Below are 27,501 nucleotides of genomic sequence, written 5' to 3'. Positions count from 1 at the left end.
TGGGGCATAGGATGTGTTGGTTTTTTTCAGCCATATCCAAGCCAGCAAGCGCTACTTAACCCAAACACACACACACACGCACACACATGAGTGTGTGTCCCGCCACTCCCAGCTCTGGGCAGCACCTAACAGGGCAACAGCAATCTCTCATCTGTCTAGTGATGCTTACAAACCAAATAATGGGATGGTTGGTGAATGTCCTGACTCCTCTTAACTGCCCTGGATGATTTCTGTAAAATGGAGCCCAGCTCAGTGATTCTTCCTGGAGGCTGCTCCCGTGGCCCTCGGGGTCCCTCGGGCCACGCTGTTCCAGACTCAGCCCGGTGTCCCAACAGCAGGCTTCCTTCCACTGACCCCTCACAGCTCGGCAGTGGACTCTCACTCTTCTCCACTCCTACCGACCAAATATCAAGAAATAGTGGCCTGTGCAGCACAAAACTATTTTTTTTTATGTTGGGCAAAAGGATTTGCACGCAGTGTTAGTCTCTGAACCAGGTTACCAGAGGACTCGTGGAAACATACTCTCCAAGTTGGGATAAACGCTTGTCTGCACCTGGAAGATGAGCCTCCTTCAACAGGGGACTTTCCTCAGTGTTTCTCCCGGTCACATGTTTCGCAGGTAGGCTCCCAAACCCTTTTCACCTGCCGGCACACCTAGAAAAGGATCCTCTTTGTACAACACCCTGGGGCAGATGACCTTTTAGAACTAACACCCCAAAAAAGATGTCCTTTTCATTATAGGGGACTGGAATGCAAAAGTAGGAAGTCAAGAAACACCTGGAGTAACAGGCAAATTTGGCTGTGGAATATGGAATGAAGCAGGGCAAAGGCTAATAGAGTTTTGCTAAAAGAACGCACAGGTCATAGCAAACACCCTCTTCCAACAACACAAGAGAAGACTCTACACATGGACATCACCAGATGGTCAACACCGAAATCAGATTGATTATATTCTTTGCAGCCAAAGATGGAGAAGCTCTATACAGTCAGTGAAAACAAAACCGGGAGCTGACTGTGGCTCAGGTCATGAACTCCTTATTGCAAAATTCAGACTGAAATTGAAGAAAGTAGGGAAAACCACTAGACCATTCAGGTATGACCTAAATCAAATCCCTTATGATTATACAGTGGAAGTGAGAAATAGATTTAAGGGCCTAGATCTGATAGATAGAGTACCTGATGAACTATGGACGGAGGTTCGTGACATTGTACAGGAGACAGGGATCAAGACCATCCCCGTGGAAAAGAAATGCAAAAAAGCAAAATGGCTGTCTGAGGAGGCCTTACAAATAGCTGTGAAAAGAAGAGAAGCAAAAAGCAAAGGAGAAAAGGAAAGATATAAGCATCTGAATGCAGAATCCCAAATACCAAGGAGAGATAAGAAAGCCTTCCTCAGTGATCAGTGCAAGGAAATAGAGGAAAACAACAGAATGGGAAAGACTAGAGATCTCTTCAAGAAACTTAGAGATACCAAGGGAACATTTCATGCAAAGATGGGCTCGATAAAGGACAGAAATGGTGTGGAACTAACAGAAGCAGAAGATATTAAGAAGAGGTGGCAGGAATACACAGAAGAACTGTACAAAAAGATCTTCACGACCCAGATAATCACAATAGTGTGATCACTGACCTAGAGCCAGACATCCTGGAATGGGAAATCAAGTGGGCCTTAGAAAGCATCACTACGAACAAAGCTAGTGGAGGTGATGGAATTCCAGTTGAGCTATTTCAAATCCTGAAAGATGATGCTGTGAAAGTGCTGCACTCAGTATGCCAGCAAAGTTGGAAAACTCAGCAGTGGCCACAGGACTGGAAAAGGTCAGTTTTCATTCCAATCCCAAAGAAAGGCAATGCCAAAGAATGCTCAAACTACCGCACAATTGCACTCATCTCACACGCTAGTAAAGTAATGCTCAAAATTCTCCAAGCCAGGCTTCGGCAATACGTGAATAATGAACTTCCAGATGTTCAAGCTGGTTTTAGAAAAGGCAGAGGGACCAGAGATCAAATTGCCAACATCCGCTGGATCATCGAAAAAGCAAGAGAGTTCCAGAAAAACATCTGTTTCTGCTTTATTGACTATGCCAAAGCCATTGACTGTGTGGATCACAATAAACTGTGGAAAATTCTGAAGGAGATGGGAATACCAGACCACCTGACCTGCCTCTTGAGAAACCTATATGCAGGTCACGAAACAATAGTTAGAACTGGACGTGAAACAACAAACTGGTTCCAAATAGGAAAAGGAGTACGTCAAGGCTGTATATTGTCACCCTGCTTATTTAAATTATATGCAGAATACATCATGAGAAACGCTGGGCTGGAAGAAGCAAAAGCTGGAATCAAGAATACTGGGAGAAATATCAATAAGCTCAGATGACACCACCCTTATGGCAGAAAGTGAAGAGGAACTCAAAAGCCTCTTGATGAAAGTGAAAGAGAAGAGTAAAAAAGTTGGCTTAAAGCTCAACATTCAGAAAACGAAGATCATGGCATCTGGTCCCATCACTTCATGGGAAATAGATGGGGAAACAGTGGAAACAGTGTCAGACTTTATTTTGGGGGGCTCCAAAATCACTGCAGATGGTGATTAAAGCCATGAAATGAAAAGACGCTTACTCCTTAGAAGGAAAGTTATGACCGACCTATACAGCATATTCAAAATCAGAGACATTATTTTGCCAACAAAGGTCCGTCTAGTCAAGGCTATGGTTTTTCCAGTGGTCATGTATGGATGTGAGAGTTGGACTGTGAATAAAGCTGAGCGCCAAAGAACTGATGCTTTTGAACTGTGGTGTTGGAGAAGACTCTTGAGAGTCCCTTGGACCGCAAGGAGATCCAACCAGTCCATCCTAAAGGAGACCAGTCCTGGGTGTTCGTTGGAAGGACTGATGCTGAAGCTGAAACTCCAATACTTTGGCTACTTCATGCAAAGAGTTGACTCACTGGAAAAGACCCTGATGCTGGGAGGGATTGGGGGCAGGAGGAGAAGGGGACGACAGAGGATGAGATGGCTGGATGGCATCAGCAACTCGATGGACATGAGTTTGGGTAAACTTCGGGAGCTGATGATGGACAGGGAGGCCTGGCGTGCTGCGATTCATGGGGTCGCAAAGAGTTGGACACGACTGAGCGACTGAACTGAACTGAACTGGGGCAGATGGGTGGAGCTGCTCTGAAGTCCCCAGGCCCCAGGCCCCGCCTCCCACAACAGGGCTCACTCTCCCGGCAGGCCTGATCCAGACACTCAGCATCTCGGGCTTGCCTCCAAATCCCCTGGGGAGGGTCCTTGGTAAACCCCAGCATGCTGTGCCCCACCCCAGAGGTTCTGATTCTGCAGGTGTGAGGTGGGGCCCGAGGACTGGTGTCCCTCACAAGCTCCCAGATGATGCACCGCAGCAGGTCTGGGACCCATACTTTGAGAGCTCCCACCCTATAGAAGCTGCCTCTGATCTCCCTTCCCTGGGTGGGCTGAGCACACAGTAACTTTTTAGGGGGTTCTCCCCAGGCTCAGCTCCCCACCAACCCCGTACCTGCTCTCTAGGTTGCCCCAGAAACCCTTCCTCCAGCCTGGCTGGAAACAGGACCTAGCTGTTTCTTTCATGAGCCAGAGGGGAGGCTTCTGTCTTTTCCCTGTGAAGAGGAGCAGGGTAGAGATTGAGTTTCTTAACCGTCTGGATGGCTCTGAGCCCAGCAGGTGCATTTGTGGCCATGGAAGGGAGGCACGCAGATGGCACCGCTGGCCCATCTCCAGCCTGCGCAGGACACACGGCATTGGGCACCTGTGCAGAAACAACCTGAGCACCCATGGGAGACATGGGGCGGGCCAGGCGGTCCCTGGAGAGAGTCAGCGGTCGCTCTTCCCTATCAGATGTTTATCTTCCTCCCTCCCCCTTGCTTTTGGCCCGCTTCAGAGAACAGGGTGGATCTGAGACGGAGGCAGCGGACTTTGCTCCTAGGAAAGGAGGGTTGGGAAAACCAGCCTCTAGGAAGCAGCGTTCTCCCTGGTGAAGACGGCATCGATGTGTATCTGGTTCCGGCAGCATCCTGATCACCATGAATCGAGGATGGCAAGCAACACGCCTACCTGTTTTGGAGAAAAGGTAGCAAAGGAGAGAAGAGACTCTGTCCCAGAGTCTGGGCACAAAATCCAGCACTTTCAACAGGCCAAACTCCTGGGCTTGATGCTAAGGCCTCCTGAGCAAGTAAAGGAGGGAAAAAGGGACTTTCCTGGCAGTCCAGGGGTTAAGACTCCACACTTCCACTGCAGGCAAGCACGACGTGACTAGGAAATTTAAAAAAAAAAAATGAAAGGAGGGAAAGAGATGTTTGTGGGCTTACATTTTACGTTCTAGGAGTTACCTGGTGATCCCGGCATGGCCACGCGGGTCAGACTCACAAAAGACAACCACTTCCCGGAATCACGTATTCACTTCTAGAACTATCAAGTATGGGTTCACCCAACCCTTCCTCTTCCTGTTTATGTTTTGTCTGTAATATTCATAAACACAATGAATTGTATGATTAGGACTTCCATTTTTTTCTTCTTCTTTAAATTACCTTTTAAAATTCAAGATCTTCTCCGGGTTTCTGTCTCACAGGTTAATTATAGGGTTGATTCGTTTATTCGTTCAACAAACATTAAACAGTAATTTCGGGCCAGGGTTGCAGAGCCAAGCGAGACCTGCTGCTGGGTCTGGTAGTCTGGTGAGGACAGACGTATGGAGAATTTAAACGGTGAGAAAGTGCTGAGGAGGGGACCTGGGCCGAGTGCTGAGGCACATTAGCGAATATGAACTCTGTGGGTGGGGCTGGGGAAGGCTCTGAGCTGAGCTGCTGTTGGAGCTGCATCTGGCAGGAGCATCTCCAGGCCCCTGTGGGACCTCCCCCGAGTTTTCTGTCTTCTCCAAACAAGAGCTTAGCAAAAGCTGCCCTGGGCAAAAGCTCTGCCCTTAGCAAATGCATTTGAAACCCTACTTCCCCAGTGCTGTTTTTATTCTTGAGTTTCCTTCCGCACTAGCTCAGCTGACTTTCCCAAAAGGAATATGTGGCTGGTATATTTGGTGTGTTCCTGTCACTTCATCGCCTCCTAGGAACAAGTGAGCACTTTAAAATTGGGAAAGATTGTCCTGAATTTGAAGGGTTTACAGGAACTCTAGCTGGGCAGGGGACCAGATCCCATGAAACACCCTTTCCAAAACTCAAATTCAGTTTGTACAACAATAAGCAGGGATGCTTGCAATGAAAAAAACAAAACCAAATGAAAAGAAACCTCACAGGTTGTTCCAGTTCACTCCCAGAAATTGATTCTTTAGACCCAGGATGCTGTCATGAAATTTTTCAGAAGCGACCCACCTGTTCGTGCTGGTGGGTTGCTTGTGAAAGCAACTGGCCATCTTTGCCTCTGCAGGTTCTTACCGCTTATTTGGAGGCCTACTTGGGCTGCTGCTAAGTGAAGAGATTCCTCCAGTAAACAAGGTTCGGGGGGTGGGGAAGGGGGCTTGGAGGATCCAACCAAGCCTCTGGCTTAAGAAGGAGCCAGAGAACCACTTGGGGCATCGTCCACAGCTGGGAAAAAGCTCACTGAAGGCCTCACTGCAGAAGGGTCCACAGGAACATCACTGATCCATTAGCAAGCAATGCTGGTCAGGCTCCCGACTGAAAGGCTAAGGTCCTTCTAGAGGAGGAGACAATAACATACCCCATCTGCTGAGAGCATTACAGTTCCCAAAGGGCTTCACTGCATGATCTCATCTGACCATCACGGTCACCACATGTGAGAAACAGGTTTTGATTCCTGTAACCCTGGCAGCACCAAGAGGTGCTGGGTGAGACTTCAGCATCACCCTGGCCGGCTCCCCGTTCCCCAACCCACCCCCAACAAGCCTATCATCTAAGCAAAACGGTGTACACGTGCTTGCTGACAATATCTCAGCATCTCCTTTCTTAGGGCCCCAAGAGCCTCCTATAATAAACTCTGAAGCCTCACTGATCACAGACATTTTGCAGAGGGGTAAACTCAGGCTCAGCCTTGCCAAAAGTTGTGTAGCTAGAAAAAAATGGAGCTGGGACTAGGACAGATTCGCAAGGCAGGCCTCTCCCTTGACTCATATGAGCTGCCTCCTTGGCAAAAAGTGAAGTCACTCAGTCGTGTCCGACTCTTTGTGACCCCATGGACTGTAGCCTACCAGGCTTCTCAGTCCATAGGATTTTCCAGGCAAGAGTACTGGAGTGGGGTGCCATTGCCTTCTCCAGGGGATCTTCCCATCCCAGGGATCAAACCCGGGTCTCCCACATTGTAGGCAGATGCTTTACCCTCTGAGCCACCAGGGAAGAGGGTCAGAAAACCCAAGCAGGAAGAGGCAGGCACAACCTCAGCCTCAGACTCTGACCTGAGGGATGACCTGGAGGGAGGCACATCCCTAAGGCATTGGCACAGATGGTCAGCCTGGTGGGCATCATGGGCTGGCTTTCTTAGCCCTGGCACCAATCTGCTGCTGGCACTCTTGCCTTCAGCACCCATGAGACAGTTGCCTGGACTGCTCTTGGGCATCGGGCCCCCTGTAAACTCTCACTAGTGTGCTCAAGGCAGCCCCCTTGCTATGTACGCTCCATCCTCTGAGACTTGCAGCGAGGATCTGGGTCAGTGACGGAAGTCAGGCATAGAGAGGTGGACACTCTGGGCTGCTAATTATGACAATGATCATAAGCCACACTTCTTGTTCTCTTCAGTCACTCAATCGTGTCTGACTCTGCAACCCCATGGACTGTGGCACATCAAGTTCCTCTGTCCTTCACCATCTCCCAGAGCTTGCTCAAACTCATGTCCATTGAGTCGGTGATGCTGTCTAACCATCTCATCCTCTGCTGCCCTCTTCTCCTTTTGCCTTCGATCTTTCCCAGCATCAGGATCTTTTCCATTAGGTCAAGTCTGCATCAGGTGGCCAAAGTATTGGAGCTTCAGCTTCAGCAACAGTCCTTCCAATGATTAGTCAGGGCTGACTTCCTCAAGGAGAAAATCAGTCACATTGTTGATTCCCAAACCTGGAGATCTGGGGATCTTTTGCCATAAAGTTGAACAAGCCATGCCTACTTGCTCCTGAGTCAGATACCCGGAGGGAGCTGGAGGTTCATATACGTTAGGCTCTTTGATAACACCTGTATGTTGAATAAAGTTTGAAGTTTAAACCCACACATGCTTCTCCTGTGTTTATCTTAGTGACGGTTATGTAGTTGAGAGTCTGCAGCAGAAAATGTATCTCAAAAAGCTACCTTGGTTCTTTCTCGTCTGGTACCAGGCGCTTCAGGATCTGCTGTCCCCAATGCAAACATGGCCAAGTCCGAGAACCACACCATGCACAACCAGTCCTGAAAATGGCCCAGAAACGGCATCAAGAAATCCCAATCACAAGAATATGAGTCTCCTAAGGCGGTGGACCCCAAGTTCCTGAGGATCATGCACTTTGCCAAGAAACACAACAAGAAGGGCCTGAAGAAGATGCCGACAACGCCAAGGCTGAGGCTGTCAAGGCCCTCGTGAAGCCCAAGGAAATCAAGCCCCAGATCCCAGTGGGCGGCAGCCGCAAGCTCAGCCAACTTGCCTACACCACTCAGCCCAAGCTCAGGAAACGTGCCCGTGCCCGCATCATCAAGGGTCTCAGGCTCTGCCGGCCAAAGTCCCAGGCCAAGGCTTCAACCAAGGCCTGGGCACCTACAGCTGCAGCTCTGGCTCCCAAGGGTGCCCAGGCACCAAAGCTCTGGAGTAGAGACCTTCATCTGCCAGTATGAGGACAGAAGGGCCGATGTGACCCCTGGGCTGCTGTCTGCATAGTGCCGGTGCCCTCATTTGGGATCTGAACAAATAAATCTGAGACAGGATCTGTCAAAAACAAAACAAAAAGCTACCTTGGTTTCCAGTGACCTGTAGCATGAGGTGTCTGTGGCCTACCCGATGGACCCAGGAGACAGCAGGGCATCTGGGCACGACATCAATCATCCCAGGCTTGGCTCAGGTCCGGTTGGCCGGCCACCTGCATGTGGGGCTCGAGGTGGCTGCGCTGCTCCATGCGGCACAAGGGGCCCCGTCTGTCCCTCCCCTGGCAGAGCTGAGCTAGTGCTCTTCCTTCTGTTCCACTCCCCCATCTCGGACTCTGCTCTGCACCCATTGCTGGGGTTTGGAGGGGGGGCGTCGCTGGGAGCCCTGCGAGGGTGGAGACAGGCACCTTCTGGATGTTGCTTTGCCCTGGGATGGAGAGGCTCTCCCTCTGAGCTGGGAGCACAGGCCCGCGTCCCTGGTTTCTGAGTTGGCTGGAGCATCCTCCGTTGAGCCATCAAAGAGGACCCTGAGAGCTGAGGGCAGGGCAGCTAGGCAAGGATGCTCTCTCGCTGTGGGATCCCATGGGTTTCTGGATTTGAGACTGCCTGGCATGATAACCAGCCCAGAAGTGTTCTGCAGTGGGGAAGCGGCAGCTGGGAGAGATGGACAGAGCACACAGAGGCTTTGGTTTTAGATCTCACTAGCTGACTACCTGGAGGCAGGTTACTCACCTCTCTGAGCCGAGTCATGCTGGGAATTCAGAGTCAGTGGGTTAAATGAGGCGGAGATGGCGGGTTCCCCACACAGCACAGGACGCCCTACCGATGCGGGTTCCCGCGCCCTTCCCCTTCTGTTAGAGTCTGTGTCTCCAGCGCACAGTCAGGGCAAGCCAGATGTCAGGACCAAAGGCACAGCCTTCCCAGCAAGCTGGCCACCTCCCGGGGACCCCCACAGCTGCCAGCTCCTTCCTTAAAAACACTAAATCAGAGCTAGTGCCCTGGAGCACTGTCAGGGGCAAGGCAAATAGCAAGAGGTCTTTCTCTGGACATTCGCTCCTGGGTAAGCTCAGGCGGCAGCCCCACCTCTACAGTGCTGGTCACACAGGCTGCAGGGGGCTGAGCCCTGAGGGGTCATCTCTTGTCCTCTCTCCCGGCTCCCCAAGCTCCTGGCAGAGACCCAGAGAGGGCCAAACCAGGTGAGCAGCCTTGCTCAGAGGGTCTGGACAGAGCTGTGTGCTCGCCCAGGGACGAGGCAGCCCTGCTTCTCCTGGAACCCCCTGAACATGACAGCAGCTTTTGGCCCCTGGCCCCTGATGGGGTCACCGTCTGAACACTGAGGCCTCTTCCAGCCCACTCTGCCAGGTCCCCATGAAATGTAAACACAGGTGGGCTTGCCCTTCTGGAAACAGACTTTGGGGTTGGCTCTGAGCTGGACTCTAAATCTTTAAAACTGTCCATGAGGCAGCCTTGGGTGAACAGCCTGTGCGGCCTGTGGATTCCCCAGTGTTTTGCATTATTGTTTCCTCACTGATGGATCATATGAGCGGTACTGCCTCCTCAGTCCCGAGGCTGTCCCCCTTGTTCACTCTGCGGTCACTGGGTGGCAGAGTGAGGCACCGTCCTGTTGGTGCCCTCCAGCTGGAGCTCCATCCCTTCATGGCAAATAGATGGGGAAACAATGGAAACAGTGAGAGACTTTATTTCCTTGGGCTCCGAAATCACTGCAGATGGTGACTGCAGCCAGGAAATTAAAAGACACTTGCTCCTTGGAAGAAAAGCTATGACCAACCCAGACAGCATAATAAAAAGCAGAGACAGTACTTTACCGACAAAGGTCTGTATAGTCGAAGCTATCATTTTTCCAGCAGTCATATATGGATGTGAGAGTTGGGCCATAAAGAAAGCTGAGTGCTGAAGAATTGATAACTTTTGAACTGTGGTGCTGGAGAAGACTGTTGAGTATCCCTTGGAATGCAAGGAGATCAAACCAGTCAATCCTAAAGGAAATCAGTCCTGAATACTCATTGGAAGGACTGATGCTGAAGCTCAAGCTCCAATACTTTGGCCACCTGATGTGAAGAACGGACTCATTGGAAAAGACCCTGATGCTGGGAAAGACTGAAGGCAGGAGGAGAAGGGGACAACAGAGGATGAGATGGTTGGATGGCATCGCCTACTCAATGGACATGCATTTGAGTAAACTCCTGAAGTTGGTGATGGACAGGGAGGCCTGGCATGCTGCAGTCCATGGGGTCACAAAGAGTCAGACATGACTGAGAGACTAAACTGAACTGAACTCATCAGGGGCTCCACGGGTACAGCCCAGATTCTCAGACTTGAAGAATCACCCAAGGACTTGTTCAACTGCTTTTGTCTTGCCTCTTACTAGCTGTGTGCATCTGGCAGGTTACTAACCTCTCTGAACCGATTTTCTGATTCAGCAGTCCAAGGTGGGGGTAAGAATTTGTATTTCTATCAAGTTTCCAGGTGATATGACAGCTACTGTTCAGGGGAAAGTGTCAGGGGCTAAAAGTCCCTCCCTGGCTCCTGGGAGTCCAGTGGCCTGGGATCAAACACTCTCATCTCGTAAAAAGTGGGTAGAGGTGACCATGCACAGAATTCCTTCAGGAAGGCTCCTGTGCTGGCATTTCCCACCCCATCCCCCTCCCAACATCCTTTGTCACGGTCCCTAGAGTGTATCTCCACTGAAGCACTCAGTGGCCAAACAGTCAACCTGTTTGCAACCACAGAAGCCCAACACTGAGTAGACGCCATTGAAGAGAGAACAGAGATTGGAGGAAAGTAACAGGAGAAGGTGACAGAGAACAGAAACAGAGCCGTGCACACACGCACTGGTCCCAGTGAGACCCCAGATGGGATAACGCCCCCCTGTACTGGGGTTTGAGACGGGAGACAATCCAAGAGGCCCCTCCTGCCCTTCTTCACTGCACCTTTCCCAGGCTCCTTGTGGCATGTGACTGGGTTCTGGCTCAAGGCACCCCAGGGCTTTGACAACCCCATGGCACACAAGCTGAGAGAGACAGAGAGAAATGTACAGAGAAACTCAGAACAAGGGAAAGAGAATATAACTTGGGAGCTTTTTGTATCAGGGTGGGAATGGCATCACTTCCACCGACATTCCACTGGTAAGAACCCCGTCGCATGCCACAGGGAGCCTGCGAAAGGTGCTGTGAACAAGTGCAGAAAGCGGCTCGAGGATTTTCTCCCATCTCAAAAGTGCAAGTGTTAGTCGCTCAGTTATGTCCCATCGACTCTTTGAGACCCTGCCATGGACTGTAGCCCACCAGGCTCCCCTGTCCATGGAATTCTCGAGGCAAGAATATTGGAGTGAGTTGCCATTTCCTTCTCCAGGGGAACTTCCTGATCCAGGGATTTAACCCAGGTCTCCTGCATTGCAGGCAGATTCTTTACTGTCTGAGCCACCAAGGAAGCCCCAGTCCTTCATGGCTGCATGGAGCAGAGCACCCCCTTCCCCACACCCATTAAGACTTTATGAGAGAACAATGAACTCCCACTGAATTAATCTGCTGAAATCTCGGACTCGATCTATCTACCTGCAAGAGAATGTAGCATTCCCCAACCAATGTATCAGACACAAATGGAAAGAGAGAAAGACAGTAGATGCTCCCACAACGTACAACCTTGCAGGTCACTCCATTAGTTTGATCAGAACGAGCTCATTTAACATCTTGGGCTCTAGGATGGTAACAATTACCACCTGTGGAGTGTGCTCAGGGGCCACACTGCTTTCCCTTCAGGAATTCATTTTATTCCTTGTAAGAATGTGAGAGGTGGTATGACTGTAATCCCTGTTTTGAAGATGCAGATCTGAGGTGAGCGGCCGGCGCGCCGTTAAGTACTCTACCCAAGGTCATGCAGTGATCACCTCTGGGAAGAGGCAGTGGCAAGATCTGACTCCAGGCTGCCTGTCTGTAGCCCACATGCTCTAAACTACACCAAACCCTCCCTGAAGACTCAAGGCCCAGTCCTTGGCTGTGGGGAGCTTAAACTGAGTTGGGAAGACATCATGGTGTATACTTGAGAGTATGCATTTTGGGTGGAGGAAAAGAATTTGTCTAACCCTAAGATGGCTTGCTAAATGCAAATGTGATGACCCCACAGTTGAAGGAGGAGGTTGGGAGTAAAGGGAGATGGGATTAACGCAACAGGAACAGATCCCGGTAACCTTAGGAGTTTGATGAAACTGTGACAGTCTGGAGAACTCTGTGTGAATGTCAGATTCCCCAACTTCCCTTCCCCTCCTGCTCTCCACGCCATCCTGCATCCTCCTCTTCAGCTTCGTGATTTCAGGTCTTTTCCAAGAGCTGAACTGTTGTATCCTTCACTGTTGTATCCCCAGCCCCAGAAACAGGGCTAGGCCTAGAGTACATGCTCAGTATTTGTGGGATGAATTGATAGGGAGAAATATAGCTGGTGGGGGCTTGGCAGCAAGAGTTTGTTCACTTGGAGCCTCAAATCTGTGAACGTTATGGGCTGTGGAATCTCAAGAGGCCGTCTGGTCCATGCCTTGCTTCCGCTGGTGACTGCCTGCCAATCATCCAGTCTCTTCTCTCCTTGAAGACCTAATATATGACAGCAGGGCTGACAGAGGCTTTTAGAGACCACATAGTCCAGGTGATCTCCATCTTGGATCTGTACAGTCCTCCAGTTTATGGGATACCAACGCCTGGACCCGCTCTTGGAAAGATTCTGATTTGATTGGTCTGGGCTGTTGCCCAGATATCAGAATTTTTAGTGGCTCCCTAGGTGCTCTTCATGTGCTGCTGAGGCTTAGAACTAGAGGTCTAATCCAATCCCTTTGTTTTATAGACCAAGCCTCAGAGAAGGGAAGGGGGATGCCCAGGATTATTCAGCCAGCTCTTGAAGGGATGAGCCCCAAGTCCAGTGAGCACGCTTCTCTACTCCAAAGGCCTCCCCATCATCTCTTCTGAAAACGTAGTTTTTGATCTCCTGGTTTTGGGGGCTGAAAGTGATTCCTAAGGTTAGAATCTTTAAACCTTTCCTTGATCTGCCCAGAGTGGATTCAGCTTTAACCCAGAGTCTCAATCCAGTCCCAAAGCAGTTTCACCCAGGTCCTCCTTCTTGCTCTGTATGGGCCTGCCTGTACGACCACATGCCAGTTCTTCAGCTTCTTGGGGAAGTCTCCCCACATGCCTCGGGAGCATCTCTGATCCACACGCCTTCCCCGCTCTGTCCCTTTCTGGCTTTTTTTCCTCCACTCAGCTGCCTTTGACCCACTTATTCTTCTCCAGGCTAAAGTCCTCCCTGAGCACCCCTTGCCCACTGAGCTGTCCCCAGCAGGAAAGACCTGGCAGACAGTGGGTCTTGCCTCCTTTTGCATTTCTTGAACTCCTTGATGACTCCCCTCTGGCTCTGCAAAGGGAAAACTGGCCCCAGAAAACTGCCTCTGTCCTCCTCCCAGCTGGCACACAGCTAACTTGAGTCATGCCCTTGGAATACACATAATCGGATCTCATTTGTTAAAATAATAAAACAAAACAAAACAAAAACCCCAGCAGTGCAAAACACATGCTGATAAAGGCTTTGGTGAAAGATGATACAAAGTAGACTGACTGTTCCTTAATCAGGAGCTCAGTAAACACCCTTTTCCTGGGAGAGCCTCCCAGAGGGTATTCTGGGCAGCCCGGAGAGTTTTTAACCCTCATTAGCTCCAACTAAAAATGGACCCACTGGAATTTTTACAGGCAGCTATTAAGCAGGAGTAGAACTCACAGGGCATTATTATGAACATGGTTACTAATTATGCCTCCCAAGCCGGGGATAGGGGGTGGGGGTGGGGGTGGGGGGGTCAGAGGATGCTGTTGGGTTCCTGCCTTCCAGGGGGTGAAATTACTGCTCTCTCATCCTTGACGATTTCTCCATCTCCCAGCCAGGCCTCTGGGCTGTCTAGGTCACCCTCTGGTGAACTTGGCCGATAGTTTCTCTTTCAAGAATGTTACAGCCAACCAAGCCATCCGCGCGCCGCAGGTAAGGAGTTCACACACCCATCATTGAGATGTCTGATGACGGTCAGCAAGTGCTGAGCCCAGCAGGGGCTCGACACACAGCTAACTCCTCCTCTGCCAGTTGCTTCCTCCTGCCGGGTCTTATTTAATCTTTCCACAACTCCTGCGAGGTGGCTGTCGTTGAACCAATTTTCAGAAGAGCAAACGGGTTCAAGGTTGCATGGCTCAGCTGAGTCTGCACAGTATTCTTTGCACGGACTGTACCTGGAAACCCTTCTGGATCATGATATGGTGATCATTTTCCTGAAGGCAGGGGACTTAGAGACGCCACAGGAACATCTCAAAAGGCAGAGAACCATGGCCAAGGAGAGAGGAAGGAGGAGAAGGGTTAAAACAAAAATCATCTACTCCAGAGGGGACACTATATATCAGACATGGCCCGTAGCCATGTTTTAATTGGCCTACACACTCTTATATGATGGAATTTGTTGCTGATATTTGAAAAACCAGAGCATTTCCCCCAAAGAGCCAGACTTCCAAGTTGTCTCTTTTACTTTTTTTGGCATGCCAGGTCGTAGCTGCAGCATGCTCGATCTAGTTTCCTGACCAGGGATCGAACCCAGGCCCCCTGCAGGGACAGGCGGATTCTTAACCACTGGACTACCAGGGAAGTCCCCCAAGCTTGTCCTGAAAAACTGTAATCATTTGGCCAACCATTGGTGGAGGCAGACTAGGGCTTCCCTCCTCTTTAAAGAGGACAGTACTCTCCAGCGTGCCACCGTACCCACTCGGCCAGCGTCACCCATTTCTGTTCCTTGCCTGACATGCTGACAATTGAGTTTATGGTCCCTGATCTATTTCCACCGACCCCCTCCCTGTAAGAAAAACAGGACCCAGTGAGGTGACAAGATCAAAGGCACATGGGGTGACCTAAGACAACCACTTAGCTTCCCTAGGCTGCAGTTTCCTCACCTATAAGATGGGAATGTTGATAGTGCTTGTCTTAACGTGGGCTGCTGGAACAACATACCACAGTCTGGATGGCTGAAACAATAGACATTTATTTGCTTAGAGTTCTGGAGTGCGGAAAGTCCATGATCCAGGTGCCAGTAAATTTAGTTTCTGGGGAGAGCTCTCTTCCTGGCTTGAGGTGGTCACCTTCTTGCGATGTCCTCACATGGCCATTCCTCAGTACATACTCTGTAGGGAAGGGCAAGCTATCTGGTGCCTCTTCTTGTGAAGATACTGACCCTATTGGGTCAGGGCCCCAGCCTACGATCTCACTTAACCTTAATCCTTTCCGTAGGGACCCCATCTCCAAATACGGCCATATAGTTAGGGCTTCAGCATACAAATTTGAGGGGGGACACAAGTCATCCTCAACATTCAAAAAACTAAGATCATGGCTCAGTGACAGATCTTATTTTTTCAGGCTCCAAAATCACTGCAGACGGTGATTGCAGCCACAAAATTACAAGACACTTGCTCCTTGGAAGGAAAGCTACAACAAACCTAGACAGTAGATTAAAAAGCAGAGACATCATTTTGCTGACCAAAGTCCGTTTAGTCAAAGCTATGGTTTTCCCAGTAGTCATGTATGGATGTGAGAGTTGGACCATAAAGAAGGCTGAATGCCAAAGAATTGATGCTTTTGTGTTGTGGTGCTGGAGAAGACTCTTGAGAGTCCCTTGGAGCAAGGAGATCAAATCGGTCAATCCTAAAATAAATCAACACTCAATATACATTGGAAGGACTGATGCTGAAGCTGAAGCTCCAATAATTTGGTCACCTGGTTCGAAGAGCCAACTCATTGGAAAGCTTTACACTGATGCTTGGAAAGACTGAAGGCAAAAGGAGAAGGGGGCAACAGAGGAAGAGATGGTTGGATGGCATCATTGACTCAATGGACATGAATTTCAGCAAACTCTGGGAGAGAGTGAAGGACAGGGAGGCCTGGCATTTTGCAGTCCATGGCGTCACAAAGAGTCAGACATGACTGAGTGACTGAACAACAATAACAGTTCAGTCCATCAGTTCAGTTCAGTCGCTCAGTCATGTCTGACTCTTTGTGACTCCATGAATCACAACATGCCAGGCCTCCCTGTCCATCACCAACTCCTAGAGTCCACCCAAACTCATGTCCATTGAGTCGGTGATGCCGTCCAACTAACTCATCCTCTGTCGTCCCCTTCTCCTCCTGCCCTCAATCTTTCCCAGCATCAGGGTCTTTTCCAATGAGTCAAATCTTCGCATCAGGTGGCCAAAGTAATGGAGTTTCAGCTTTAGTATCAGTCCTTCCAATGAACACCTAGGGCTGATCTCCTTTAGAATGGACTGGTTGGACCTCCTTGCAGTCCAAGGGACTCTCCAGAGTCTTCTCCAACACCACAGTTCAAAAGCATCAATTCTTCGGTGCTCAGCTTTCTTTATAGTCCAACTCTCACACCCATTCATGACTACTGGAAAAACCATAGCCTTGACTAGATGGACCTTTGTTGACAAAGTAATGTCTCTGCTTTTTAATATGCTGTCTAGGTTAGTCATAACTTTCCTTCCAAGGAGTAAGCATCTTTTAATTTCATGGTTGCAATCACCGTCTTCAGCCCATAATGGTGCCCATTTCCTAGGGTTGCTGTGTGAGGCTGGACTGAGTCCATGTGGGAAAAGCACTCAGCGTCTGGCGCATCATATGTTCTCAGTAAATGTCAGCAATAACATGTGACAATAACAGTGAGGGCGTAGGCTCCCTCTTTAGCTTTTTGTAGCACTTCCTCTGCCAAGAGAGATGCTTGTCATGGTCTCTCAACTGCTCCCCAGACAATTGTCTATCATAAGGTCGAGGAAAGTGTTAGCATTAAGGAAGGAAGACATGTTGGCACGTGTCTAATGCTGACTCTTTCCTCAGGTTAGACACCAGGGAGCCTCCAGGGAGACTGATAACAGGAGACCCTGTGGTCGTCTCCTCTGGGAAAACTGAACACCCCACTGTAAAACTGGGCTCACACTCCCTCTTCAGTATTCCAGCCTCTTCAGAGGCTGGGCAGACAGTCAGCCTCTCAATGTGGTTAGCTCGTGGCCCAGATACACAAATGCCTGAATTTCCTTCTTGTGTAGAGTCCTTGTCCCATCTTACCTGTCTTTCCTTTTCATCTCCGGGTGTGGGACATTCCCTGGAAGGCACCGGGCCTGTGTCCGGGCCCTGGAGATCCAGTGTACTGGTCAACTCGATCTGCTCCACAGTCTACTCTCTGCTCTGCGATGTGCCGGAGGCTGTCCTTGGTGGACTGGGCTCCCGTCTCCTGCCCTCATCTGCTCCTTCAGGCCTCAGGCAGGTAACAGCTTCTGGGTTCTGCACCATCCCTAATGGTCCCGTCATCTCCCCTCTGCCTCTGTCAAAAAATATCTTTCACTTAAAAACCAGTTCGAGAGTCCCACCTGTCTTCTGCTTGATCCCTGACTCATATAGAATGAACCTGACCTGTACAAAGATTTTTAGGGCACAGTAGAGAGGTCTGAACCCAGAAAAACTGCTCAGTGGCAGGGTGGTGAGTCAGGCACTCATTCTGCTCAAGGATGATTTTCCTGCTCCAATTTCCATGACTATTTCACATACACACCCTGTGGCAGTCACCAAACACCTAGAGGTGGCTGCCTGCCTCAGATGGGATGCTGCAGGCAGCTGAGATTGGCAGATAGAGTGCCCTTTGTATCACTTGGGTTCCTGGACCTTCAGAAACTCCCAGGGTAGGTCCTGTACGACCCAGATCATGCGTCTCCATAGCAACTGCCTTAGGTCTCATTCATTAGCTGGGGCAGGCCTGGGTCACCGCACTTACCTATTCATTTGGGAAACAGATGCTATTTTATTAAACTGCTTCTTTTTGTCTTCCTATAGTGCCCAAGAGCCAAAAGGGGCTTCCTCACATAACCCCAGTGTCCCAAGGCATCTGAGCGATGGCTCCTCTTTGCATGAATCTCAGGAAACCCATAGAGACCAAATTCAAGTATTTGCAAGATGGCTGCTGTTAGAGACTGTATTTTATTTACCTGTCTATTTATCTACTTACTTATGGCTGCACTGGGTCTTCATCGCGGTACACGGGCTTCTCATTGCCGTGGCTTCTTGTTGTGGCTCGCGAGTTCTAGAACACAGGCTTAGCAGTTGTGGCATGCAGGCTTAGCTGCTGCATCGTGGCATGTGGTATCTTCCCAGACTAGGGATTGAGCCCGTGTCGCCTTCACTGGCAAGTGGGTTCCTCACCACTGGACCACCAAGGAAGTCCCAAAAGACTTGATTTTTCTGTCCGTCCAAAATTCATATGTCAAATTCTCAATTCCCAGTGCAATGGTTTTAGGAGATGGGACCTTGGGCAGTGATTAGGTCATAAGGGTGGGGCCCTCATGAATGGGATTAGTGTCCTTGTAAAAGAGGCCCTGCAGAGCTCCCGTGTCCCCTCCACCAGGCGAGGGCACACTGAGAAGCTGGCTGTGCAGGAACCAGGAAGTGGGTCCTCACCAGTGTCTGGGCTCTGCCAGCACCGTGATCTTGGACTTCCCAGCCTCTGGAATGGTGAGAAATCAATGTTTGTTGTATGTAAGTCATGCAGTCTGCAGTCTTTTTGTGAAGGGGCGGGCCCAGGGCCTCTGACTGCACTGTCAGGAGTGACAGGAGGTTTCTTCTCTGAAGGCTGCCATTGTCATTTCACAGCAGACGATCCTCGTCCTCTCTGGGAAAAAAAGTAGCTGAAACCCAAGAAAGTCTTAAATTTCTGCTCCCTCTAGCCAAATGTCCTCAGAGCACCTCAGAACCCTACACCTGGCAGGAAGAACCATTGTCCAGGGCCCGCTGCTGCCCGTGGGTCGTTCAGGCCCCAGTGGGGTCCTCTCCCTGGGGCCTCCCTGGTCTGAGTCCCTTTGCTTTCATTTCTCCTCTGTGCTCCCCCTTCTCCCATGATCCCTCTCCAGGGCTTTGGTTAGAAAAACTAATGAGCCTGAAATTCAAGGGACTTCTCTAGGAGGCAAAAGTTTGAAACATCAGGACAGTAAAACTTTTTGATCATAAGAACATCTGGGTCTTGACTGTGACGACCATTTAAATCCACATTCTTCTTGCTATTAAAAAAAAAATAGAAAAAAAGAGTTGGATTAAGAGAATCTTCTAGTTCTGCCACTTATTAATTGTATCATCTTATGCAAGTTGCCTAACCTTCTAAACCCCAGTTACTTCCTTTGTAAAATGGGAATAATAATACCTGCCTTACAGGCTTAGTATAATAGACAGTTGTTATGTTTTCAGGAGTTAGTGCTCCCCTCACCTTTTAAAAACTTTTCACTTGGAAATAATTTCAAACTCACAGAAAAGTGGCAGGAATAAGAATAGTGCAAACACTGTCTGCATACTCTTTACCATTAACATTTCACTTTAAATCTTTTATTATTTTCTTCTACACACGCACACAGAGTGAGGTATTTTCCTGAACCCCTTGGGAGTAAGTTACACATTGAATAGCCCTTTCCCCTGGTATACCTCATATTTTCTTTTTTAAAATAAATTATTTATTTCTTTACTTATTTCTTTATTTTTATTTAAAAAATTTTTGCTCGCACTTGGTCTTTGTTGCTGCTCTCAGGCTTTCTCCAGGTGTCGTGAGCGGGGTCTACTCTTCGTCACAGTGCCCAGGCTTCTCTCTGTGCTGGCTTCTCTCCTTGTGGAGCACAAGCTTTAGGCACACACGCTTCGGTAGTTTCGGCTCACAGGGTTAGTCGCTCTGTGGCATGTGGAATCTTCCTGGACCAGGGGTCGAAGCCACATCCCCTGCATTGGCAGGGGATTTTTATCCACTGTACCATCAGGGAAGTCCCCTAAGGTACATTTTCTAAGAAAAGGAATCAGGATATTCTCTCACATCACTATAGTACAATTACTAACTTCCATAAAGCTGACAAAGACACAATACTTTTATCTAATTGAACATCTAGACTCCAGCTTTGTCAATTGAACCACTAATGTCATTTACACCATTTTTTCCCTCTTAGGTCAGGATCTAGTTTATGATCAGATATCACATTTAGCCATCATGTTTTTTTAGTTTAACTCTTTTTTTTTTTTTTTGGCCTTGCCATGTGGCCTGTGGGATGACCACCCGAGAAGTTCCTAGTCTTTCCTTAATTTGGAACATGTCCACAGGTTTCCTTTGTCTTTTATTACATTGACAGTTCTAAAAATATAGTTTTTTGAATGGAAGTTTCCTTATTTGGGATTGGTATGATGTTTCTTCATAATTAGATTCATGTTAAGGATGCTAGTCAGACTGTTGTATAGGGGATGTTGTGTTCTCTGGATATCACATTTGGAGACACGTGAATGGCACCCCACTCCAGTACCCCACTCCTGGAAAATCCCATGGATGGAGGAGCCTGGTAGGCTGCAGTCCATGGGGTCACTAGGAGTTGGACACAACTGAGCGACTTCACTTTCACTTTTCACTTTCATGCATTGGAGAAGGAAATGGCAACCCACTCCAGTGTTCTTGCCTGGAGAATCCCAGGGACGGGGAAGCCTGGTGGGCTGCCGTCTCTGGGGTCGCACAGAGTCGGGCACGACTGAAATGGCTTAGCAGCAGTAGCAGATGTTCATCAGCCCATAACTGGTGATAATAACTTTGATCACCTGGTCAAGGTACTGTGTTACTCCATTGAATAGTTACCATTCTTCCCCTTGAAACTTACAAGCAATTTGAAGTAAGACACTTAAGATCATGCAGATATCCTGCTCCTCACTGAAATGTCCCCTAGCATGCATTTATGACTCTTGCCTGAAAAAAGTCTACTATGAGGATTGCAAAGTGATGATTTTCTAACTCTGGTATTCCATTCACCTTTACATTCTACTGTAAACAAGATTCTTCCTTTCTACACCACTTATTTATGTATTTATTTATAATCAATATAGCCTTGTGGGTTTCTATTTTTCCACCAGCTGTCTATCTGGTTACCCTGGGGAGGGCTGCTGTATTGCAGGCTCAGTATCAGTCTTCGCTGTTGGCCGGCTGAACTCCCTCAACAATGGCAAGAGCTGTGGACCAGATCTGGTGTCAATTTAGAAATGAGGTAAGGGTGTATGATTTTTCACTATGGTGACTGAAGTTGGCCTTCTGCTCATAGCTCTCTGTTCTTTCTAATTATGCAAATCAAGTAATACTTTAATTGGCTGCCCACCTATCACTCCTGGTAGGGTGACCATGGGTATCAGTTCGACTGGGGTGGTTCTAGTGTACACTTATTTCCCCCACGTAATCATTACTAGCACACTTTTCACTCTTGAAAGTGGCTCAATTTAGACAATATGTGTGTGTGTGCATGCTAAGTCACTTCAATCGTGTCCAACTCTTTGTGACCCCATGGACTGCAGCCCACCAGGCTCCTCTGTCCATGGGATTCTCCAGGCAAGAATACTAGAGTGGGTTGCCATGCCTTCCTCCAGGGAATCTTCCCAACCCAGGGCAACTGTGTCTCATGTCTCCTGCATTGGCAGGTGGGTTCTTTACCATTAGTGCCATCTGGGAAGCCCAATTTTGACAATGAATACCCTCCCTTTAGGAACACCATGATTTATTATCCAAACACCAGGGGTTCCTGCAGATAAAGTCACACTGGTCTTCCTGCCTCCTTGCTGTCCATTGTGGTAAGTATCCCACCTTGTCCTTTATGATCATGTGCTCCCACCAGGGCTTTGCAGTTCTGTGATTTTTATCATCTCCACTAAAATCATGGAGCTCAGTCCCACAGCAGCTTCCCCCGTACCATCAACCTTGAACTACAAGGTCAGTCATGTCATGCTCACAAAAACAAAACAAAACAAAACAAAACAGACTTCCTTACTAGCACACTCTTTATTGCTTTAGTGAAGAGTGTGTCCTCTGGGCCAGCCCAGGGAACTAGTCATGTGGTGGATTCTTGAGCTGTATATGATAAACTCTTCTAATAGTCCCTCCTTCCTGAATCTTCTGACCCCTTCCTCAACACTGCACATGGAAATCTGGCTTCTCCACTTTGCTTACTGTAGGCCATTTTTGAGACCAGGCTTCAAAAAGCCACCCTAGCAAACTCTCCGGGCAAGCTCCAAGCATCCTTACTAAAATATTAAATCTCGAGTTCTATGTGAATATCCCCAAATTAGTAAATTCTTCCAATTGAGCTTCCTGCTTCACCCCCACCTGCAAACAGAACATCTTCCAGATCCACTCCCACATGCTTCTACAGTTCCTGCCAGTGCACACCAGCCAAGTCCCACAAGATTTGTGGCAAGCATGCTCTTTCTCCCTGGAGCAGGACTTCTTCCAAGTGTGGGCTGTGCGACAGCCTGACTCTGGGTTTTGGCAGAGGCAGTAAGTGGCGGGGCCAGGTCTTGAGAAGAAGCCTTCTTTGGGCAGGAACATTCAGGAGATCTGAAGGGTCAAGAAACTCATCCACCCCTATCCCCGGTCTCAGGGTCCCAGTCTTTCCCTATCAGGGCTCTGCTTTGACGTGGATGCCTATCAAGGCCATGCATTTAGTCTATTTTTGCAGTTCTGCTACCCTTGTGATCAAACTGGTTCATCCTAAAGGAAATCTACAATGAACATTCATTGGAAAGGCTCATGCTGAAGCTGAAGCTCCAATACTTTGGCCACCTGCTGTCAAGAGCTGACTCATTGGAAAAGACCCTGATGCTAGGAAAGATTGAAGGCAATAGGAGAAGAGGGTGACAGAGGATGAGATGGTTAGAGAGCATTACCGACTCAATGGACATGCATTTGAGCAATCTCCGGGAGACAGTGAAGGACAGAGGGGCCTGGTGTGCTGCAGTACATGGGGCTGCAAAGAGTTGGACATGACTCAGCGACTGAACAGCCACAGCCACTTGTATTCCCAATGTTTCCCTCTCCATCAATTCAACCCAGTTAAATACGTGAAAGCTGTGGTGCTATTGCATATCAAAGCTACTGCTATCTCTCTTGTCACCAGCAAAGGACTCTATTGACTTCATACAGCGAGGAGACACAACCCAAAAATCCATCCTGAGGACTCGCTTTCTAGAACCACTTGTAAAACCGGTTGTCTTAGCTCTGTTACTCTAGAAAACAGGATCTGAAAGCAGAGATGAAATCTGATTGAGAAGGCAGCAAGAGTGAGTGAAAAGGGAAACGAGGTGGGCTAGGAAGAGAAGCAGTGCAGGACGGTCTGTTCTCTTGCAGGTAGGTGCTTCACCACCCTCTGCAAAGAGCCAGGGCAGGTGCTTTAGGAAGTACGTCTGCTCAGCCATATGGGATGTCTCCAGACAGTGTTAGAAAATCACGACTCAGAACAGACCATAGGAGGCAGGAAGGAAAGATAATGTATTTGCCCAGCTCCCTCTCATTTCCTCTTTCTATCAGTCAAATGTCCCTCGTGCAGGCCGCAGGCTCAGTCACTTCAGTCGTGTCCGACTCTTTGTGACTCCATGGACTGCAACCCGCCAGGCTACTCTGTCCATGGGGATCCTCCAGGTAGGAACACTGGAGTGGGTTGCAATTTCCTTCTCCAGGGGAATCTTCCCAACCAAGGGATCGAACCGTGTCTCTTATGTCTCCTGCGTTGGCAGGCAGGTTCTTTACCACTAGCACCATCTGGGAAGCCCCAAAATGTTCCCCAGAGGGAATTAATTCCCTTAGATTCCCCATTGAGGGCTGCTTAAAAGCCACATCCTTCAGTGTGACATTTCATCTGATGCAGAAGTAGTAGATGGCTCAGAGACTCCAGACACGCGGTCAGCCAGCCTGGCTGTACAGCAGCAGCCAAGGGGGACCTGATGGGCAAGCGACTGTCTGTCCCAGATGGCTGAACTGCACAGATTTGGCTGGCTGTGAAGGGAGCTGTGGAGGCAGGAAAAAAAGGCAACATCTAGCCAGTGTGATAAGGCTCATAAGATGCATCTCATACATCCATCAAGAGGCTATAAATATCAACAGGTGGTGGAGCTAGACGTATCATCATCAGGTTAGGATTTTGTCTTATTTATCTTAGAGACCCTAGCAACTGGCACTTGAAAAGAAGATATCATTTGAACTCAGTTTTTATGGTTCCAAACCATAAATTAAAACTACTACATGTCTCTGCTATGCCAGTTGTTATGCTGGTGAACAAATAGGACTATGCTCTCAGAGGTTGAGCAGCTGGTCATCATGTGTCAAGTTGGCCTTGCCCCACTGTGTGCATATGTGGCTATGTCACTCTTACTAACCACCTGAGCCCTGGCTGCCAAAGGAGGAAAGGAGGCGATAAATTAGCCGTTTGGGATTAACATATATACGGTACTATACATGGGCTTCCCTGGTAGCTCAGCTAGTAAAGAATCCGCCTGCAATGCAGGAGACCCTGGTTTGATTCCTGGGTCAGGAAGATCCTCTGGAGCAGGGATAGGCTACCCAGTCCAGTATTCTTAGGTTTCCTTGATGGTTCAGACAGTAAAGAATCCTCCTGCAATGCAGGAGACCTGGGTTCGATCCCTAGGTTGGGAAGATCCCCTGGAGGAGGGCATGGCAACCCACTCCAATATTCTTACCTGTAAAATTCCATGGACAGAGGAGGCTGGTGGGCTATAGTCCACAGTGTTGCAAAGAGTCAGACATGACTGAGTGACTAAACACAGCAGAGTACTATATATAAAAGAGATAACCAACAAGGACCTACTGTATAGCATAAGGAACTATACTCAGTATTTTGTAACAACCTATATGGCAAAAGAATCTGAAAAATACATATATTATAAATAAAAGTATATTATATATAAAAGAATATATATATATATATAGCTTAATCACTTTTCTGTACACCTGAAACTAACACAACATTGTAAATCAACTATACTTCAATTAAAAAATTAAAAACAAACAAAAAAACCCCCCTAAAACCCATAATCTGTCTGGCCTGGGTTCACTTGAGTGTTATATAACACGAAATACACAAAGAAATGGAGAACAGAGTCGGCTGGTCCACACAATGAGTACAGTTCTCAGATGCAAAAGGATTCTGAACAAAAGGGCCCTTCTGACCTCCAGTCCTTTCAGCAGGACAGCGCAGCTCACATCAGAAGCTGTCTTACCACCTCTTTGGAAAATTAACCAAATCTCATAGCTGTCTTCTTAGACCGTTTCACTTGACTCCCCACTGCACGCATCCCCTGGGATGGAGGATGGATAGTAGGAATACTGGAGATGAAAAACAAAAGCGTTTCCTTCAACTGTGGGGGAGTCCTGAGGTGCCTAGGCCAGGAAGATGATCGATGACCCTCTCTGGTCCCTAGGATCTTGATCCGGGTGAAGCAGGATCCAGGCCCTGGGTTGACATGGACCTTGTAGTTGTTTGAATTTGGCCTGAGTGGGGACACTGGAGATTGATGCCAAGGACACTTGCCAGACACTCTGTGATGTTCACTAACGGGTCTGATCACTTGAGCTTAGGAAGCTCCCTTTTCTCCTGAGGGCTTGTGAGGCCATATTCTCTACTCTGCATACAGATCTGCATCTTGAAACCCTAGTCTCCTGGACTTGAAACCCCAGGGGAAGCGAGGAGAAAGAGACGGATCTGAAAGAGAGTGAGAAAAGGGAGGAAGGCTGTTTGAGGTGAGAATACAGCTCATTCCTCTGAGGCATGTTTTCTCCTAATCAGGAAATGAAAACCAAGGCAATTATGTATTGAGAGGATAACTCTCTTTCCATTCCCTATTTTTTCCAGGTGTGCTTGTACTTGAATTACTCAGATAATTTCCTGAATGTTATTATTAGGTCCATTTCCTCTATCTGGACCTGAGTTACTCTCACTGTGGAATCTATAAAGTCCAGGGCCTGGGCTCTGTCGGTGATGCTGCAGGACTGGTTAGGAATCCAGGTCTCTACCTCACCTTTCTTCTGAGCCAGGAGCTACACTCCAGCACCCACCCCTCACCACACCGTTCTCTGAAAGCGGAGTTCCAGTTCCACAGGAGCGACTAACCCGTAGCATCCAGAAACAGATCTGTCATCAGTGGTTTTAGATGATTGCTTCTTTTTCCTCTTCATTAAAAAAAAATTATCTATTTTAATTGAAGGATAATTGTTTTACAGTGTTGTGTTGGATTCGGCCTTATGTCAACATGAATCAGCCATAAGTATACATGTCCCTTCTCTCTTGAATCTCCCTCCCACCTCCCACCTCCCACCCCATCCCACCCCTCTAGGTTGTCACAGAGCCCAGGTTTGAGTTCCCCAAGTCGTAGAGTAAATTCCCACTGCCTATCTATTTTACATACAGCAGTGTATATGTTTCCATGCTACTCTCTCCATTCCCCCGCCCCGGCAATAACTATTCTCTATGTCTGCAGATGACTGCATTTTTAATTTTGAGGTTAACCTAGCATTGCTGTCACAGCTGCTTTAACTCCTCAAAGCTGGCAGGCTGGCCTGGAGTTTAAAGAGAAAGGCTTTACAGCCAAGTTCTGAAGTCTCCATAAGCGAGGAAGTCAGAGGATCATAGAATCTTAGAGCCAGAACAGACCTTGGAGAGTGAGCGATCTGCTCTTCTCAGATAGAGGCCAAGGCACAAAACAGGCAATGGCTTGTCCTGGGTCACACAGCTTAGCCAACTGATAAACCTGGCCTTAGGGCTAGCCCTCAGGTGAGGACTCTGGTGCTCTTCCCCTCTCACCTTGCTCTTCTTTTTAAAAAGAAGATGTCTTTAAGACAAAGGTCTTTCCCTGGAGAGTGTGGGAGGGCCTCCACTTCACCCTGGCTCTGAAGCATCTCTCCCTCCTCTCCTAAATCAGTAGCTGTGACAATAATGTGAACCTCGATGACCACTCCCTTCGCATATTATCTTGGGTGTAAAGGGACTTTATTAGTCTCTCTGGACTAATGTCTCACAAGGAAAGATGCTGAAGCTGAAGCTCCAATACTTCGATCACCTGATGCGAAAAGCCGACTCGTTGGAAAAGATCCTGATCCTGGGAAAGACTGAGGCAAAAGGAGAAGGGGACGACAGAAGATGAGATAGTTGGATGGCATCACCGACTCGATGGACATGCATTTGAGCAAAGTCCTGGAGTTGGTGATGGACAGGGAAGCCTGGTGTGCTGCAGTCCACGGGGTCACAAAGAGTCGGACACGATTGAGCGACTGAACAACAATAATGTCAGAGGGTCTATGGCTCTGTCACCTAGTGGGTTTTGGGTAATTCGTAATGTGGGGTTAAAAAAAAGTGGGTATATATATATATATATATACACACACATTAGCATTGTTCCATAATGTGAACAGCCCTGCCTGAACCACCCATCACCGCTTGGTAGCGGCAGGTGAGTGTGTCCAGTGTTCCTCAGGGAATGTGGCTTACCACAAGCCCTCGTCTACCTCGGGGTCACTTCTTGGGTGGCTTTACTCTCAGGGTCACTTCTTGGGTGGCTTTACTTTTCCTCTGCTTCCCACAGTTGCAACCCCCGCAGTACCACGACCCTTGGGGAAACTCTGTCCTAAGTCCCAGGGACCCACGCTCCCGCCCCCGCGGGGGTCCCAGGACAAGACCGCGATCGCATTTCGCGCGGCCTCCCGGGGCCCCCTCCTCCTCTTCGCTCCCGCCCAGGAGCCTCCAGAGCCAATCAGAGCGCGGCGGAGCCCCGGGTTGTGAG

General features: G+C 48.7%; 1 long non-coding RNA gene and 1 pseudogene across 4 annotated transcripts; one reads left to right on the top strand and one right to left on the bottom strand.

Annotated features, from left to right (window-relative positions):
* Positions 1-7,330: 7,330 nt before the first annotated feature.
* LOC133227382 (large ribosomal subunit protein eL29-like) lies at positions 7,331-7,788 on the top strand (annotated as a pseudogene).
* A 7,076-nt stretch (positions 7,789-14,864) lies between these two features.
* Positions 14,865-27,064, bottom strand: LOC133228126 (uncharacterized). 4 transcript variants are annotated; one of them, XR_009730082.1, is made up of 6 exons: positions 26,741-27,064; positions 22,040-25,914; positions 19,392-19,699; positions 17,891-18,935; positions 16,957-17,212; positions 14,865-15,023 (listed from the first exon to the last, which is right to left on the bottom strand). It is a non-coding gene; the product is annotated as an uncharacterized LOC133228126 (long non-coding RNA). The 4 variants fall into 4 exon arrangements; XR_009730080.1 differs by having other exon boundaries at positions 19,392-25,427; positions 25,836-25,914; XR_009730079.1 differs by having other exon boundaries at positions 19,392-25,914.
* Positions 27,065-27,501: the final 437 nt, after the last annotated feature.

This window comes from Bos javanicus, chromosome 16 (genome assembly GCF_032452875.1).
Source record: "Bos javanicus breed banteng chromosome 16, ARS-OSU_banteng_1.0, whole genome shotgun sequence".
In the NCBI taxonomy this organism is placed as follows: domain Eukaryota; kingdom Metazoa; phylum Chordata; class Mammalia; order Artiodactyla; family Bovidae; genus Bos; species Bos javanicus.
This window is presented reverse-complemented; position numbering and strand designations above follow the sequence as displayed.